Source organism: Vitis vinifera, chromosome 10, assembly GCF_030704535.1.
Source record: "Vitis vinifera cultivar Pinot Noir 40024 chromosome 10, ASM3070453v1".
NCBI lineage: Eukaryota > Viridiplantae > Streptophyta > Magnoliopsida > Vitales > Vitaceae > Vitis > Vitis vinifera.
Window position 1 is genome coordinate 27,434,702 of NC_081814.1, and position 19,279 is coordinate 27,453,980.

General features: G+C 38.2%; 1 long non-coding RNA gene across 1 annotated transcript; it reads left to right on the forward strand.

Annotated features, from left to right (window-relative positions):
- Nucleotides 1–4,671: 4,671 nt before the first annotated feature.
- On the forward strand, nt 4,672–12,204 carry LOC132254410 (uncharacterized). The gene is made up of 2 exons (XR_009466696.1): nt 4,672–4,839; nt 5,066–12,204. It is a non-coding gene; the product is annotated as an uncharacterized LOC132254410 (long non-coding RNA).
- The last annotated feature ends 7,075 nt before the right edge of the window (nt 12,205–19,279 follow it).

Below are 19,279 nucleotides of genomic sequence, written 5' to 3' on the forward strand. Positions count from 1 at the left end.
ACCTGTTATCCATTGTGTTCAATCTCCCCATGAACTAGTGTCCGTAGTCTAATAAGGTGAAAACTATCAACCTGCCAAGACTACCTCTACCATCATTGAGTTATAGATCTTCCTATTGTGTGTTCAATTGACATATCTTAGCTCTCAAAGAGCCTATGTCAAGTTCCACTTAAGGAACTACAATGATCATAGTTTCCATGAACACACCTCCTTAGGATCACCTAAAGACATAGTGTCTCAATCCTAAGAGATATCATGGTGCTTCTATTGAAAATACTTATTGCTACTAGCCTCCATCAAGAATGACCCAATCCATAGGGAATATGTGATAAGCTTATGATCTCACCCATAGATCAAAGTCATTGCTAACTTTGGCATAAACTTAATATTCTCTCAAGGTTGAGAGACAACACAATGAAGCAGCTTGGTGAAGTTGTGACTACTTGATAGCCTTAAGTCATGACTCACCATAGGTCTTGTCCAATGTGTAACCATACACACTAGTGCACTCACCATGGGAAACCCATTCCAATAGCTAAGACCTGTCATCCCTTCACTTAGGAGGTGGTACACTACAACCTCTAATGGGTTGCCTAGACCCATGAACTAGTTGTGAACAAGTCATCTATTTGCAAGGAACCTATAACTTAGATCTTTTGTGTAATTCCTAATGTACCTAAGCCACGTACAATGCAAAATATGTAGGTAAGAATGCTCATAAAGTATAATACATGAAATAAGGATAGATAAAAGTGAAATTGGAACATCATTAAATAAATAATGAATTCTAAATTTATTACATCATGTAATGCTTTTAAGGGCTTTATCCTAACATTTGCTCATTGGCATGTTTTTTTGAGGCAACATGCCCGCTTGGGGACTCATCGACAAGTTGAGACGGGGTCGAGTGTGTGGGAAAGACACTCGTTGTATGAGGGGGAGGGACATGCACATGCCTTTTGATGGGCAACGTTGGGTGGGAGGCATGGGTGAGCCCTCGGGGTGAGCTATGACATTGCTTACTGGCACATTTTTCCAAGGCAACATGCTTCCTTGAGGGCTTGAGTGCTCCTTGACGAGCTAAGATGGGGCCAAGTGTGTGGGAATGACACTCGTTCCATGGGGAAAGGAACATTAACATGTCTTTTGATGGTCGGGTGGGAGGCATGGGTAAGCCCTCAAGGTGAGCTGCAATGTTGCCTATTGACACGTTTTTCCAAGGCAACATGTTTGCTACAAGCTGAGGCAACGAGGGACAGGGTCAAGTATGCAAGGAGAACACTCATTGAATAGGGAGGAGGTACATTTGCATGCTTTTCCATAGGCAACGTGGGGTGAAAGGCATGGGATGCGTTGGGGGAGCAACGTGGATGGGGCACGGGGTGACTGCAGTTGTGTGTGAGAGCTCCGAACGATGTTGTGGGTGTGCTCTATTCGCATTAGCTTGTCATGGGCATAAGGGTGGCATATGACGGTGCATGCCTACGGTGGCATGGGCGACTGCACACTAAGGGCGGCAAGCACTGCTTGTATGCCTAGGCAGGTGGTGCTGCCAGGCCCATAGAGGCAAACACCCCATTCCCCAATTAAAGAGCATTTTGAGTCATTTTGGAAATGTCTTAAGGAGGCATGACACATGTTTGAGGAAACATAATGGTGTTTTTTAATTAGAAAAGAATTCCAATTTTTTTTTTTTCATAATCTCTTTATAATAATTATATGAACCCATGAAAAAAAGAAAAAAAATGGGTTTAGAAAATATTTATTTTAATTTTTTATTTGAAAAATAGGGAAAAATCGTGTAAATATTTTTAAAAATTGTATTTCACATGGGAAAAATACATGAAATAGGAATCCATGAATTAATGCAACATTATCTTTTAAAAATTATTATTATTATTTTCAATATTTTTTCTTAAAAAATAGTAAAAAATAGGGGAAATTAGTAAAAATTAGTGTAAATATTTTTAAAAATTGTATTTCACTAGGGAAAATTTTCTGGAATATGAATTCAAGGATTGGTAAAATTCTCTTAGCAAAAAAATTATTTATTTTAATTTTTTTTTACTTAGAAAAATAGTAAAAAAAAAAAAGAAGGAAAATTAGTAACAATTACTTTAAAGATTTTTACAAATTGTATTTGTGATGGGAAAAAAATTCTTAAACATGAATCCAAGGATCGATGCAACTCTCTTTGTCCAACAATATTTATTTTAATTTTTTTTTACTTAAAAAATATATAAAAAATAGGAAAATTTAGATAAAATTGGTTTAAATAATTTTAAAATTTGGTTACCATTAGGGAAAAAAATTTGCAACATGAATCCATGGATTAATAACATTCCATGATTAGGAATAGCCATAATTCGGAACCTTGTCAAGGCATCGGGGTCAAAATCCAAATTAAGGACGAGTGGTGTTAGCAAGTTTCACAACGTGGGTCATGGCACCTATCATGACATGAGCCTTGGCATGCATAATGGTATGCGTCATGTGTCTTGGCACAACCTCTACCACCATGTCATGGGTCATTGCAAGTGTTGTGGCACGGGCGATGACATGCAAAACGTGTTACGGCTTGGGTCGTGGCATCATGTATGGGGGTGTAGACCCTCAATTTTGTCCTTTTAGCACATGTCTTGTTATGTGTTCGTTTGGTATTTTACAACAATTCCCTAGTGGCCCATTGCTACTTATACTACTTACATTTTTTTAGCCACTTTAGAAACTTTGGTTGAGAGATTTATCTAACCCCTATTGTGACTCTTAGCAGCCCTAATTTAGACTTAGACACTGTCCTAAACACCTTATGCTCACTTAAGTATCACCTTAGGCCCACTTAGGCATTTTTAGACTCACATTTTATATGACTTGCATGATTGCATGACTTGTATAACTTTCTTTATTATTTTTATTTTATTATAAGTTTTCTAAATCATATTTCTTGGCTTTTTTGGCATGAGGAAATGGGCTATCATCTATGGATGGAGAGTCATCGGAATTTTGGAGAAAGGAAAGTGGCAGTTTTTTTTGTGGGAAAAATGAAAATTTCCTTTTGGAAAAACGGATATAAAAAAAAGAAGGGAGAATTACCCTTAAGGGTAGGCTGGGGAAAAATATGACCGATGAGGGTGGGTAAATTTGATAATTATTGTAAAGGGTAGGGTAAAATTATGATAATTCCTCCAAAGGCCTTATTTTATTTAAATGTCAATACTACCCTTAATAAGTGAAAAGCAACAGAAAATAAAAAAGAGTCTTCTTTAACCTACCTGGAGCTTGTCGGTGTTGTAGAAGAAAAAAGGGAAAGGAAAAAGGTCCAGCACTTCAGGTCATTATCTGCAATCATTTACACAAAACTTGTTTTTTTTTTTTTTTTTTGTGAATCTAGCAAGAAATCCATTAAAGGTCAGTTTTTTTTTTTTTAAATACAAAAAAGAAGAAGTCAATTTATGGAAAAATAAATAAATAATTTAAAAATCGGATTGAATGAAGGAAAAGTTAATAATTTTAACAATGTAGATGCAAGATATTAGATATGAAATATTGAAGGAGGTTTTGAGAAAGAAATTACATTTTTTGTATAAAATGTTATTTAAATTTATTATTTTGAATTTTTTTATATTATTTTGGTCATATTGAAGATGTGTTTTTATTTTTAATTTATTTTCCGGGTTGTTTGATATGATTATTATTGATTTCCATTGAAAATGTTTGCACTTTAGTTTTGTTGTTGAGACTTGTTTGACATGGCAAAAGAAAAAATTTTCTCAGTTGTTTCTTGGTTGTTTGGAACCACTTTATTTGAGTATTTATGAACATGTTTGAATTTTCATTGAAAACTCAAAATTATAATCAATTGAGACATATTTTGTATAATAAAGAACAATATTTGTTGTATATTAGACATATATATGCCAAAAAAACCCACAACTGCCTAGTTTCATAAGAAATTTGAAATTTTAAAAATTTTATCTTATCGTAATGTTATTGTATTTATATTGTAATTGTAGTGTATTTTTATTGTACATTTATATTTTTATATAAAAAAAACCCACAATTGCCCAATTTCATACAAAATTTGAAAATTTGAAAATTTTACGTTAGCATAATGTATTGTAATGTTATTGTATTTATATTGTAATTGTAGTGTATTTTTATTGTACATTTATATTTTTATATAAAAAATTAATTTTATAGATTTTTTTTTATACATTTGGATTACCATCAACAACTTCATGTATTGAAATTACAATAATATATTTTTGTTGTCTTTTTATAATTTTGGCTTGTAATGATGCTTTATGATAGGAATACAACATGATAACCTAGAAACGTTAGTTCAGTAAAAAACGAATTCCATATTTTGTCAATTGAGAATTCCATATTTTGTCATTTTGGTATATTATAATGTATCGTAATATTAATATTTTTTTATTATAACTATATTGCATTTGTATTATACTTATACTTTATAATTGTCAGGAAAGAAGATGTACTTCTCAATTGGTAAATGAATTTGAGAAATTCAGGGTAAATTGGTCTAATAAGGCCTTCATAAGAATTATCAAATCTACCCATTATTTTTAGTTTTTTTTTTTTCAACCTATCCTTAAAAAAAAAAAAGAAAAGGGGGGGGGGGGGGGGTGGGTGGGTTTTCAAAAGAGAGGGATTGACAGCACGCATTGAGAAGAGGAGAGAGAAAGGAAGAATTTTTTTTTTTTCGCTTTGGTGAGAAGAAAAAGAACTCGTGTCCACCGGTCTTTAGAGGGGTTTTGGAGAAAGAGAATCGATCTCACTTGAAGCCGAGGAATACTTCTCAAAGGCAGGTTCTCCCAGGTACGGCTACATGAAATTCACATTTCTTAACTCCAGATTTTTTTTTTTTTTTTTTTTTTGCAAATCCCGGTGTTATCTTGATTGATTGTTGTGGACATTTAGAGCTGATCGTTTCTCCTGCTGAATGTGTTTAAATATGTGCTTGGTTATGCACTCTTTTCCTAACTCTGTTTTCTGGAGTTCTTTTTTTTTTTCTTTCTTTTTTTCGGTACCCTTTCTTCGTCAGGCAACAATTTAACAAGGACAATGAACATCCTTGAGGAGGACTCTTGTGTTTCATCCAACAGAAATCGATTCAGAAACGTCCTTACAACAACTAGAAATTGATTCTGAAATTGAAGCATCGTGGTGGAGTAGAGTGAGAGAACCGGAGCCAAAGACAACTCCTTTATTCTCTCTCGTGTTCTTGTAATATTGGTTTTCCGGCGCCGGAGTTTGTCGGACTGTCCGTCCGTCTATGGCGATTATGTCAGATTCTGGCACTGAGATCTTGGTTCCGGCCTGCGCCATCATTGGGATAATCTTTTTTGTGGTTCAGTGGATTCTGGTCTCTCGCGTCAAGCTTTCTCCAAAGCGGCACTCGTTCTCTAACTCTAGCAAGAATGGCACCGCTGAGTATCTGATTGAGGAAGAAGAAGGCACCAATGGTCACAGCGTCGTTCACAAATGCGCTGAGATACAAAATGCTATCTCTGAAGGAGCAACCTTTTTCCTCTTTATCGAATATCTGTATGTTGGAATCTTCATGGTTGCTTTTGCAATCTTGATTTTCGTTTTCCTTGGCTCTGTGGAGGGTTTCAGCACAAAGAGCCAACCTTGCTCATACAACGAATGAGAGATGTGCAAGCCAGAACTTGCCAATGCTATCTTCAGCACAATATCCTTCTTGCTTGCTGGTTTTCCTTCTCTGCTTTCTGGTTTCCTTGGGATGAAAATTGCCACTTATGCAAATGTCAGAACCACTCTAGAGGCAAGGAAGGGTGTTAGGAAGGCTTTTATCACTGCATTTAGATCTGGTGCAGTCATGGGTTTCCTTCTTGCTGCAAATGGTCTTTTGGTCCTCTATATTGCCAACAACCTCTTCAAGATATACTATGGTGATGATTGGGAAGGCCTTTTTGGGGCTATAACTAGTTATGGCCTTGATGGTTCTTCCATGGCTCTCTTTGGCAGAGTAGGTGGAGGAATCTATACAAAAGCTACTGATGTCGGTGCAAATCCTCATGGGCATCTTTGGTTTGGAAATATCAGGAAAACTAGAATGATGAGAAAAACAAAAAAGATTGGTCACCTTTGAACTTGTGTGATTTCCGAATATTAAGGATTCTGGAGGATGGAGTATCCAAGTTGTTTCTGAAAGCAAAATGACTTTTGGCTCTGTTGAAGATACAATAGAATGAAGTCAACCTATTGAAGAGAATTCGCTGATTCGGGAGAACTTAACATGGGAGAGGCATTGGCATAAGGAGCTTTTGATAATTGTATTAAGGTTCCTGCATAGGTCTTTCCCCCAAGCTGCAGTTGGCAGCTCTCGTCATAGAACTTGAATTTGGATGGGATTCCCCTGCTCGACTCTTCCTCTGTTTATGCCTTTTTAATTCGTTTTTGATGTCTTAATTGAAGTTTGTTGGATTCGGTTATGTGATTAAGTTTTATGGTAGAGTACCTACTGGTTCATGGTTCAGGTTTAAAATCTGGTTTTAATTTTAATTGCTTAAAGATATTCGACAATGACCATTGCAGACAACCTGCTGCTGTAAAGGTTGTGATACTCGAATGTCAGTGTGAAGATGTGATTGGGGTGAAAGTGCTGAAATCAGAGCTCAGAAGAAGGTCATCGGCTGTTGATTCTGATATGGAATACAATTGGAATGCCAACATTGAGATATGCTTGAGAAGGAAGAGGAGAAAAAGCTTGGTCTGCCTTTGGATGACTATGTCGAACTCATGCTTGATGTCTGTCCTGAATATTTTAATTCCCATGACAGGGAATTCCGTGTAGCTTCCCAACTAGGTTGTGATGACTTGGATGCAATGATAACTGAATGTCGGCTATTGAGGTTCTCAAAGGGAAACAAGACTGACTAGATTATTAAAAAATGAGGCTGACGATGAATTTAATGACAAGCTGGCATCATTTGGTCACTTACTGTTCTCTTCAAGTGGACTATGAATCAGATAATTGAGATATGAATGACTTTGAATGTTGTTGGCCAGAGAGCAGTTTTGAAGCCTGCTCAGTATACTGGAGTTCAGGCAATAGCTGAAAGGCACATACCAGACTTCGAAGGAAATTGAGATTGCTGAGAGAAGGAACAGGAAGCTGAATACCATCGTGATGTTCTGCAGATGGGGGGGCATCTTGAACTAATTTAGAATAATGAAGGGATTTTGGAGGGTTATGTCAAGTAAAGGGTTACTGATGCTCTGGACGAAGCTGCAACTAGAGAATAATTAAGCCTTACGAGAGAAAGAATTCCCATGACGAGCCTTACTCTCTGAACACTGTCATCGATAATTTTGGCGCACAAACTACTCATGAAAAGGAAGGGTATTTGAGGATGACTTCCAATCGAAAAAGGGGATGATCAACTTGTAGTAGAGTTTGAATTATCTGGTAATGGTTGGGTTTCAGGATTGAGAAGCCTTCCAGTTCTGATCAATTTCCCCTTGGTAGCCCTACCTGCTAACATTTTGAGGCACAAAGTTTCATAGCTGAAAAGGAATAGAAAGTTAAAGTCTCACAAGTTTCTAAAATCAAGTCCGAAAAGGTGCCTGGAGTTGAGAGACTTCAGGATGGAAATTAAAGAACTTCCCATGACTGGCAAATTCAATACTTTGTTTTGAACAAAATGGTGTCTTGTGAGTTTTGGTATCATGGCTCTATGATGTATTTCTCGCCAACAAATCCTCAAGTTATATTGAGCAAAGTTCAAATGAATCTCGAGTTCTTGAAGCCTGGTGGGACAGCATTGATTCAGAAAACTTCATAAATTCTCACAAGAATAAGAGAGATGGAATTTAGTTTCATGCCCCGTCTGACTAGTTCTATCGTGCGCCTGAGCACTACAAACCTGTGAGCAAATAATTCATTAAGTAGCCTCAATATAATCCAGAAATTTATGAAGGTTATTTTCCAATAGCAGTCTTCTGAATCATCATGGCACAGAGTATGACCCCTTGCCCAATGAACAGAATGCTAACAATCTCTATTACAATTTTTAAACTGGTCCTTTGTGTGAAATGACCAGCCTAGATTCGAGACTTATTATCGAATTGATTTGGTCACGAAAGATGAAGTACTGCACTGCACATGGAAAACTTCTAGATGAAGACAAGTGGCACAATTTTGATGATGGTCATATAACAGCTAAATGAAGAGAACATCAAATCCGCTACTGCTTATGTGCTCTTCTGGGAGGGTGAGATTCAATGATGTTTCTGTAAGCAATGGAGCACAGTCCTATGTAGATTATGAAAATATTTTGTCCCCAGACGTAGATCTTAGGCATGTTCTGTACTTCAGAAAGAGAAGAGTTGTATATTCTGGAATGCATGGCTTGTTTGAAGAAAGGAAACTATGCAAGACAATATTCCTGCTTATGCTTTGATCGCTTATAAAATGAGTGATTGCTTAGAACTTGTATCTCCATGATAGAAACTGTCAGTAGGCTCAATGACATTGCTGAATTTGTGGTATTACCTGTTTATGTGGGGCAAATTTCATAGACCAGACGAAGCTTCGTAGCTTGACTTCGAGGGGTGGAAACTGACATGAGAAGTTGCCTTCAAGAATGGTCTGGTTAAGCTTGCTAAATTCGCAAGAAGCCTCAAGTCACTGTCTCCAGAATCTGCATGTCCAATCCCCATTCGCTGCCAGAACCATAGATCGATTCACATTGTCGTCGTCATCTTCGATCTTCTTTTTTTGCAGCGAGAGTCTGAAAGCAATCTCAATTGGGCCAACCGCAAACCACTCAAATTGTTGGTGTGCCATCTCATGCCATGTCAATGTATTGGCAAGGATATAATAAAACATCAATCAGTACCTCTCATGCTCCACAACAACCTTCCCCTCAGGCAACATCCACAACGTCATTTCCCTCAGCATTGCCGAATGAGTTGCAGGCTCCTGAAATTCAGGCATCCCTATTTGTGAGCTTGACAAATGCATTGGAACGCATTGCTCCTGCACCTTGGCTTATAGCATGTGATCCTACACCTTCACTTGTACCATCTAATTCTATGTCTTCACTTACCCCGTTGAATTCTGCACTTTCAAAATTTTTCATATTCTCTTACTCAGGAACAATTTTCTACTTCTTCTGATACAATGTCCTTGTTTGCAAAGGCAACTCTACCATCATACTCTGTACCTGTAAATTCGAATATAATAAACATGCCTTCATTTCCTTCATCTTATCAAGACGTTAACACCATCGAAGCTCCAATTACTGGTAAAATAGTTTTTGATCTGGTATCGGTGCCTCCTATCCATCCCCTGCATCATTCTGCATCCACAATTGGGGGTTCCACCTCTGGCCTCCTTCTGACTCTACCTCCAACTTTATTAACTCCTGATCAATTAGCACAACCCATGTCATCCATGCTTTCTTCCTCACCAAAAGTATACCCTGGTCAGATGGATAAGGTTGCTCTAACATCAACTTCTCCTAATACTTTGAGCACAATGTCTACTCCAGCATTTCAAGCACCATTGTTGCCATTGACAGCCTCTGCTCAACAGTCTCAGAAGTCTATTGTGTAGTTCACTGAAGAATTCAATTTCATAGTGATGAATGAAAGGTTTAAAAGGGATGAAGTTTGGGGTTATCTTGTAAAGACTCATTTGATTCCATTCGAAATTCCTGCATATGTTAGTGAAAATATTCCTGAGTCAGTTCACCTCAATAATGGCCCTACTAGACAATTTATCACTTCTGAAAGTAAGACAGATGGACGAGTAAAGGTCGATCCTCTTATGGGAAGTTGAGGATTACGATTTTCTCGAATTTGAGTCAACTAATCCGAAAGTTGTTGTATTCGAGGCTAATGCTTTCATCCAGTTGGAAAACTCTAGTGATGAGGGTACCCCTTCTGAAGAATCAAGAAGTTGTTGAATTTGAGGCTTCCAATGGAGGAAATTTGAGCTTCTTCTAATAAGACTTCCAAGGCTGTCATGCTCATTACATTGCAGTTCAGAATTCTACTTTGAAGTCCTTTCAAAACTCACTTTCCAAAAGGCTCAGATGCAATGTCACAACTTATCAAAATTGCTAGCATTCATGTTCTTGAAAGACAGTCTCCTAAGTCTGATCCCAAGGAGCCTTTGAGGGTTTGTTGCTCCGTTCTAGAATATGGAGAAAACGATATCGAGTGAGGACGCTGCCATAGCTGGGATTGAGATTAGTTTTCATTACAATCCACCCCATGAAATGAATGTTCCAATACAGGCTGCAAATTGAGAAGGCCAGTTTCGAATTTTGATTTTGATGATGGGTAACCACAAGGGAGTAGTTAGCCTATCATTATCGCATAAGCAGTAGAGAAGCATTTCATATCTCAATTACGCAGTATTGCTCCAGCAAACACTCATGCTGAAAGGCAAACCCAGAGTTCAGGACTTCAGCATAATCAACAATCGGATGCTCCCATGTCTAATGATAGCCAACCGGCAGAAGGGGGCTATAATACTGGAAGCAAAGAGGTGAAGGGCAGCCCGAAGAAAACAGTAATGAAATAGTCAAGATGATCTACTGACCCAAGATGTCTTGGTACTTGATACAAGTGCTGAAGTTTTTATTGGTCAGGTTGCTGACCTCAAAGAACAACAGAATGCTTTTGAAATCAGCCAGGAACACATCAAAATCGCTGCACTACTGGAGGACTACATTGCCCTGAATCCAGCCAAGCATTTCACATTTGTTTCCCATAGTGCTGGAGGTACTCTGCCAAGACGTTCTGGAACGCTCAAATATTTTAATTGGAGGATTTCTAATGCTTCAATAGCACTCACCCTATGATGAAGACTCAGTTTGTGATGAAAGAGTGGGGTTTCTGGCATCCACCCATACACCAAATGCGGAACCAATATTTGCTCATCTTATAGAAACAAGCGGTTTTCACTGCAAACCAAGTGATCAAGATGATGTAGGCTGTAAGAATTTCCCGGAAGCATTGCAAATGGCCAGGCCAGATGATGAAGCTTTTCTCCAAAAGCTGAGGCAAATGTTATTGGAAATGGGAAAATCGAAACAGAAGTTATAATGCTCTCCTTCTCTCATGTTCAAAATTAAAAAGGATTAAGGCAGTTGATGAAATGAAACTCATTTGATAGAAAGGATTTTATTTGAATCAGAATGTATAGTGAGTAGTTCGACAATGGCTGGTTCTAGTAATTATGCACTAAAGTTGGATCAAAGCCTTGCATCTCTTGGTGAATCTGTTTCACTTCTTAAAACAAAAACTGCGATTCGAAGACTGTGCAGTCTGATTAGAAATTGACTCCCTTCAAAGCCACCTTGCCATCCAAATCGTAAGGGTTCAGAAATTCCAGCTATTTGAAGTGAAGTTAAGAGGCAGTCTTGTCCATCTTCTAGCATAGACATAGCTTAGAATAATTCTGCAGGTGCTTCGATCCTAGAATTTGAGGAGGCAGATCGTGATGAAAGATCAAGTGATACATTCAATGATGATTTTTTCCTGTGCGAACAGAATATAATGGGCTTGATCTAAAATAACAGAAACCATAGAAGAGTCTAAACCAACATCCGAAATAGCAAGACCTCCACAAGGACCATTGCGAACTTCATCACTACCAGCATGGCAATCCATACATGTTTCAGGAGAGGGGCCACGAGCATTGACAAGCATACGTGAACCAATTGATCTTGGTTCTTACTTCATGTGATTTCTTAGCACATTACGCAATATTCCTTCATTTTTACTCTTTCAGACATTGAGCAATGAGGATGAGAAGGCATTCACTAAATTGCAAGCTATGGAAAGTAGGCTTTGTAGAGAGGAAAGAAACCGTCTTCAGAAAAGAAACTTTAGGCTCAACGCAACAGCAAATAAACTGCATGCTCTCAAGTACTTGCTCATCTAGTTGCTGCTGCAAGCACTCCTTAGACCTGGGGAATTCTCTGAAGCTATTGGCAGTCAAAAGGGGTAGTGGAATTAGGTCAGGTTTGTAGCAGAAAGCTTATGGTTTTTTTTTAAATGAGTCTTTAAATGGTGGGTTTATTGGGAACAACATGCAACTGGTCTTCTGATGGCTATCTGTCTGGTGCACTGTATGGTCTGAATTTGTAGAGGCATCTTGTACTTCGTCTCGTAAAGATTTGAATGTTATGCTTCTGGCTATGAATTGTGGAAAAAGTTTGAAGGAAGTTTCAATGGTGGAACCAGAATTGGATGGAACGTCCTGTGACCATATTAAACCTGGTACTGAATTTTCAAATGCTGTTGACAATGAGACTGATCTGGGTGGCAAATTATCTGATGCAAGCCATCTCGAGAATGATGACTTCTTCAGAGTGTCTGTACAAGCACAAAGCCATCCTGTGGATGAGTCATATGGTGGCAATCCGAATTTCCTTTTTGATGTTCTGCAACTCATGTCAAATGCTCCTGACCTGGCTCTTGAAAAGGAAAGTAGTGACAATTTTGTGAATGGGGTTCTACAAACAGAATGTGGAAATGATTATTCCATTGAAACGTTGAGCCATGGAAAGATTGATTCACCAAAACCTCTTACGTTATCTGCAGAAGATCAGCTTCTTGGCTCAACCTTGTCAGGATCACTGCATAACTGTTCACCTACCTCAAGTACTGCTGATGGTCAGAAAAACGCCAAGTCGAGAGGGCCAGACTGGAATCCAAACTTAAAATTCAGGAGTACAGGCAACCTACTAGGTTGTCCCTGCAGGCTTTAACCACCCTAACTACGTTGTATCAAGTAAGACTGTTATTAACTGACCAAGAATCAAAGTTTGGAGTTGGAAATATGTTCCGAAATCAAATTGCAGGCATACACTAAATGGGAAGAACATCCTGATCTCTAGAAAATCTTGGATGTTATAGAAATGCTACTAGCTATCCCTTCAAGCACCCCTTTTGCTAAGGCTCTTTCAGGGTTGCAATTCTTGCTTGGCAGAGTCTGGATATTATAAGAAAATGGCTCAAAATTCGCTATTTCCGATCAACTGGAACCTATTATTCTCTTAACATACTCATAGAAAATATTGAGTTTGATTCTTGGCCTGCCTTGCTTCATGAAGCTCAGGATCAGTATGAGATTAATGGTGGGAAGTTGTGATTTCCTTTATACTCAGTTCTTTGGCATAGGCAATCTGTTGGTATCACTGCATATAATCATTCAGTTGATGTTTTTGCTTCTCCAAGTCAAAAGGATGGGAACTTTAGGCCTGCTATTTTAATAGATGGAGATTGTGAATGGCTCTTGATGTAGCCAAGGGGATGAATTACTATCACACAAACCATCCTACTACTGTACATAGAAATCTGAAGTCTCCAAATCTCCTTGATAAAAACTCGGTTGTCAAAGCTTGTGATTTTAAGCTGTTACATCTAAAGCATCATACTTTTCTACCTTCGAAGTCTTTTTTACTGAAGTGTCTCTCTTTTAATCCTCAAAGCAAGGCAATTGCTTGTAGTCAGAGGACTTTCCCCCATGGTTGCTGATCCCAGACATCCTGCTGAATCTACGAGTGCAACAAATGAGTCAGTTCTGAAGGTTGCTCTTGACCATGGGAAAACATCATCAAGCAGCACCATCAACACCAGCATTGCAGTCTCAATCACATCTCTAGGCTCCCCCCATACAGTTGCCACCTTGGTGCACATCATCCTTCCCTTATTACTTCTTTTCTTTCTTGTGAATTTTCACTTTTTTTTTAATCTGGATTTCAAAACCATTTTTCGTCAAAATAACTCTAGTTTTCTTTAAAATTCCTTAGGAGTTTCTAGGCATAAAATCCAAATTTTAACGTACTATTTGCTGCCATTTTCCTTACGGAACGTGTTTTCATTATTTTTAACTAATTTTCTTGATTTTTTTTAATAAGCATGAACAAGCTTTATGATTCCAAATAATGGAATTCATTGAACCAATTCATGCAAAAGCAATTAGGGCCTTGGTGGGGGCCCAACATCCATGATATTTTGTTTAATATTTTTTTTTGTTCGATATTTAATTGATTGTGCTTCCTCTTTGTGGAACATGAGATTATTTTGAATTTGTTATTGGGCTAACCTTGTTTCCCCTAGAGGCGTATTAGCTTGCTATCCAAGTACGCCTCCCCACACTTACTTTCAAGAGTTCCATGGACACGTATGCTATTGATGACTATATCCATGCTTGATGTGATTCTTGGATGCTTAGATGTATGCTTGAATAAAACAAATGTTGTGTGTTGTATTTCTATACTAACTTTGATGTTTTATGATAGCACTTGAGAAGTAGTTCAAGTACACACTTTGACTTTCTTTTATGATCATGATTGGACTTTTAGCTTGAAATGTTAATTCTAAAATCACCTTAGCCTACCTGGGTATCTATAACCAACCAATTAATTACCTCATTTCCCTCAACTTAGTCAGTAGAGACCTTTGTAGGGCTTAGAGGGGTGCTACCTTCTAGAGGTACCTTCCCAATAGGTAACCTGATTCCTAGACCTAGACTTGGGTTTTTCAAAGACACGCTTTTCCAAAAACTATGGAGTTATTTTTTTAGAGTTTTCTTTCTTGTTTTATTTTTCCTTTTAAAATAAAATAAAATAAGTGGTGACTCTAACTTTTCCAAAACCAATTTTTCACTAATAAAAGTGAGTCTCATCGATGAGTGGGAACGCGTGCGAAAAATGCGGGTCCACAAGGGGTTATGGCACACATCGTGGCATGGGTCATGTGTTCTAGAATATCCTCTAGCACCATGCCATAGGTCATTACAAGTGTTGTGGCATGAGTGGTGTCACGCGTCATGTATCTTGGCTCAGGCCATGCCACCATGGCATGGGGCTCATGGCACACATCATGGCACAAACGATGACACACATCACATGTCTTGGCATAGACTATGGCACCAAGCTAAGGGTTGTGGCAAGGGGCGATGGCATGTGTCACACGTCTTGGCATGGGTGATGGCACATGTCATGACACGGGCGATGACATGCGTCATGGCACAAGTGGTGGAATGCGTCATATGTCTTGGCTTGGGTCATGGCACGTTGGTAGGGGTCGTGGCGCACTTCATGGCATGAGCAATGGCTCATGACGTGTCTTGGCACGAGCAGGGACACCATGCCAAGGCTCATGGCACGGGTAGTGGAAATCATCACATGTCTTGGCTCGAGCTATGGCACCATGCCAGGGGCCTTGGCAAACATCATGGCACGAGCGGTGGCATGCGTTACATGTCCTAGCACGGGTTGTGGCACCATGGTAGGGGCTTTGGAACACATCATGGCATGTGTCATGTGTCATGTGTCTTGGCTTAGGTTGCCGCACCATGGTTGGGGTCTTGACACGCGTCATGGCATGGCCAGTGACACGAGTCTCGTGTCTTGGTATGAACCGTGGCACTATGCTAAGAATCGTAACACTCGTTATATCACGACGGTGACATGCATCATGTGTTTTGGCTTGGGTCGTGGCACCTTGGCAAGAGTTATGACACACATCATGGCACGAGCAGTGGCGTGTGTCACGTGTCTTAACATGGGTCGGGGCATCATGCCAAGGGTTGTGGCACGCGTCATCGCATGGGCGATGACACACATCACATGTCCTAGCACGAGTTGTGGAACCATGGTTGGGGCCTTGGCACGCATCATGGTATGGGCAGTGGCACCTGTCACGTGTCTCGACACACATCACCTGTCTTTGCACACATCATGTGTTATGACACCATGCTAAGGGTTGTGGCACGTGTCATGGCACGGGCCGTGGCATGCGTCACGTGTGTTGGCACGGGTTGTGGCACCATGGCAGGGCCATGACATGCGTCATGTCACGGGTAGTGGCACGCGTCATGTCACGGGTGGTGACATGCATCATGGCACGGGTGGTGACACGCGTCATGGCACGGGCGATGACACTCGTCATGGCACGGGCGATGGCACGCATTATGTTTCTTTGCTCAGGCTGTAGCACCATGCAAGGGGTTGTGGCACACGTTATGGCACGGGTAGTGGCACACATCATATGCCTTGGCACGAGCTGTGACACCATGACATGAGTCGTTCATGTGTCTTGGCATGGGCTATGGTACCATGGCATAGGCGATGACACCTGTCACGTGCCTTGGCTCGAGTCATGACACCATGGTAGGGGCGTGACATGTGTCTTGGCAAGGGTAGTGGCATGAGTCACATGTCTTTACACAAGTTATGGCATGCATCATGTCATGGGCGGTGGCATGTGTCACATGTCTTGTCAACAAGCCACAACACCATAATTTATGACTCATGTTGCTTTGTTTTTCACTTTATTCTAGACTCTAATGCTTTGTATTTCAAGCATAGTTGACAACTTGATACACTAGTCAAAGAAGATGATCCCTTCAAGGTAATATCCTACCACTTTACCTTGTTAAATTTTAATCTAGTTGAGCACATTGGGGACAATGTGTAAATTAGGTTGAGGGGGGAAGACATATGCCTTAAATTTGTTTGATTTTTTTTTTCTCAAAATCCCTTAACTTTGGGAAGTTAATGTAATTCATGTCTTACTATAGTGATTCATAAATTCTTTTATATGCAATCTTTGTAAGTTTAACATTTTTCTTTGGAATTTGAAAAGAACCATGAATAGATAAGAGTATTAGTTTATTTACCTTTTCTTTTTATACCTTTGATTGCAAAAATAGTTAGGTTGAAAGCTTATGACACCTTAATTTTTCTTTTGAGGGTGATTTCTGCTTAAAAGTCATGACACACAGAGAGCATGTGTACCATTTTGATATTCTGATTTAGACAATTTCCTTAACTTTAAAGGATTGTTCTTAAGTGACAAAAGATATATATATATATTTAAAGTAAGACTAATGGAACTTGAGAAACTATCCGATGAGGTAATGAACTTGTGTCTTCAAGCCTTGGTGGCCAAAACCAACTAGTTAGGAGTTATCAATATCTTGCTCATTACACAAGCTAAACTCAGTTTCAAAAAAAAAAAAAAAAAAAGTAGAAATTAATATTTGGGAAATTCGACCTTGTTCTACCTTAAGCTAGGATGATGTCTAAGGAGTAAGTGGCTTGTAAAGGTCCTCAATACCTAGTACCTTGGTTGAAAACTTGAGAGTTTTCAGTGGTGATTTCATAAACTAAGAAAAAAAAATCTTCATTTTTTAAGATAAAGAAATATGAAATTTTGAGTTTAATGAAAAAGTATTAAGAAGAATACTATGAAGGGACACCAAATTTAATCAAATGAGATTTAGGTGGAAAAACCAAATCAAGGGAAGTTTGAGGGGGATGCTAAACATTGATGCATGCTTATGTATAAGAAGATAAGGTGAGGAAACTATGAAATTTTATATCTTATGTTCCCTTCTCAATTCCAAGAAAATATGATGGCTTAAAGAATTATGTGTAAAAAGTATTGATTGAGTCACTATACTTGCATGAACTCCATTGTGCTTGTTCCATACTTTTTATTCTCTCTATTTGCTAGGGACTAGCAAAGTTTAGGTTGAGAGGGATGATTAGAGCCACAAATTGTGCTATAATGGCACATATAGGAATGTATTATGAAAATGTAAAGACTCAATTCACCCAACTTAACTTAAATTGTTGCTAAGAACCTAGCCATGGATCTAAAATATATCTTGAGATAAATCTCAGGTTTAAATGATAAAAAAGATGCAAGTTGGAGGAGTCATTTTTAGTCATGGTGGAAATGAGACTAGATATGCTTAGAACGAGCTCCAAAAGTGTGAAACATGAGGAAAATTTTGATAAATGAAAGTGGAGCAATTCACATCATGAGAAAAAGAAACAAAGGTTGTGGAAAGAATTAGAGAGCAAGAAAACACGAGAAAGAAGGTTGAAGGATATGGCTTAAAGTTCACATACTCCAATTGGAACTCAAATTCTAGTAACACCATATACAATGACTTTGAGATGATATTTAAAGTACTTCATGAGGTTTTTTTTTGGAATTCTATATATCTTTTGAAGCTTGAGAAGTCAAGAATCCAATGCTTCAAATGGTGTGCAAATCGGAGTTGAAACGAGGAAGATATGGATGATTGAAAAGAACTATGCAAAGAGGAATCAAAGGAATGTCAACTTCGCATGAACAGGAAAAATGGACCAGAGAGATTGTTTTTACAACAACTTGGGAATTAATTTCGCATGAACATGCGAATTTTTGCACGACCATGCCAAATGTGCCAAAATGATGTTAGAATGTTGTCGATCCATTTATATTTCACATGACCATGCGAAATGAATCATCCTCATGTGAAATCGACATCTTTTCATTAAAGGCTCCCATGACTCAAATTTTTTCAACTTTTATTGAGAGCTATTGATTTGAAAAGAAGATTTTACATGCTCTCTAGGATCTTTCCATGTGTCAACTTAACTTTTAGTCTATAAATAAGGCATTAGAGTTCTTAGATTTTCTTAGGACGAGAAGACGACATTGAAGATTCTCAATTTGTTTTCTTTATTTTAATAAATTGTTTCCAATTTCTTTTTATTTAAGAATGGTTCTTTATTCTTATTTTATGAATTGTGTGAATGAAATCATCACCACGAGAGACTAAAAAGCCATCTTGAGGTTTAAAACATGAAAACCTAGGGTTAGAGCCAACGAAAAACAATGGGTAAAATTGAACTAATAATGGAATGAATGAAGGGTTGAGGCATAATAGATGAAAATAGAAATATAATATAATGTTAGTTTGAATTAGGGGATGGTACAATAGCCCATTCCTCGATACTAGTGATCTTGGTAATTCTTGATTTCTAGTTATATGAGGTTTTGCTATTGTTATCTACCCTAAGACAAATCTACACAAAGTGGTAAAGGCCTAACTCCTAGACCTAAACCCAATTTTAGTAGCCATTCATCAATTTCGTATTTTAGTAATCAAATAAAATATTAAAAGTTAGGATACGGATGCAACCCTAAGTTGTGGAACTCAAGTTGATCTCGTTTGACCCCACATTTTGAATACCCTAAGACTAATTAAAATTGATATCCTTGTTTTGCTTGAGGCCCTATACCCAAAGTTGGATTGTGGAACCCCTAATATTGAATTATTAGAATTAGAAATCAATCATTCTTTTGCAATTCATTTAAGGTTTATTTTATTAAATTCAATTTTGTTAAAATCATATTTTTATTTTTTCTAATTGAAGAATTTAGCAAATAGCAATCTTTTAGACCTAGTTTAACAACTTCCATA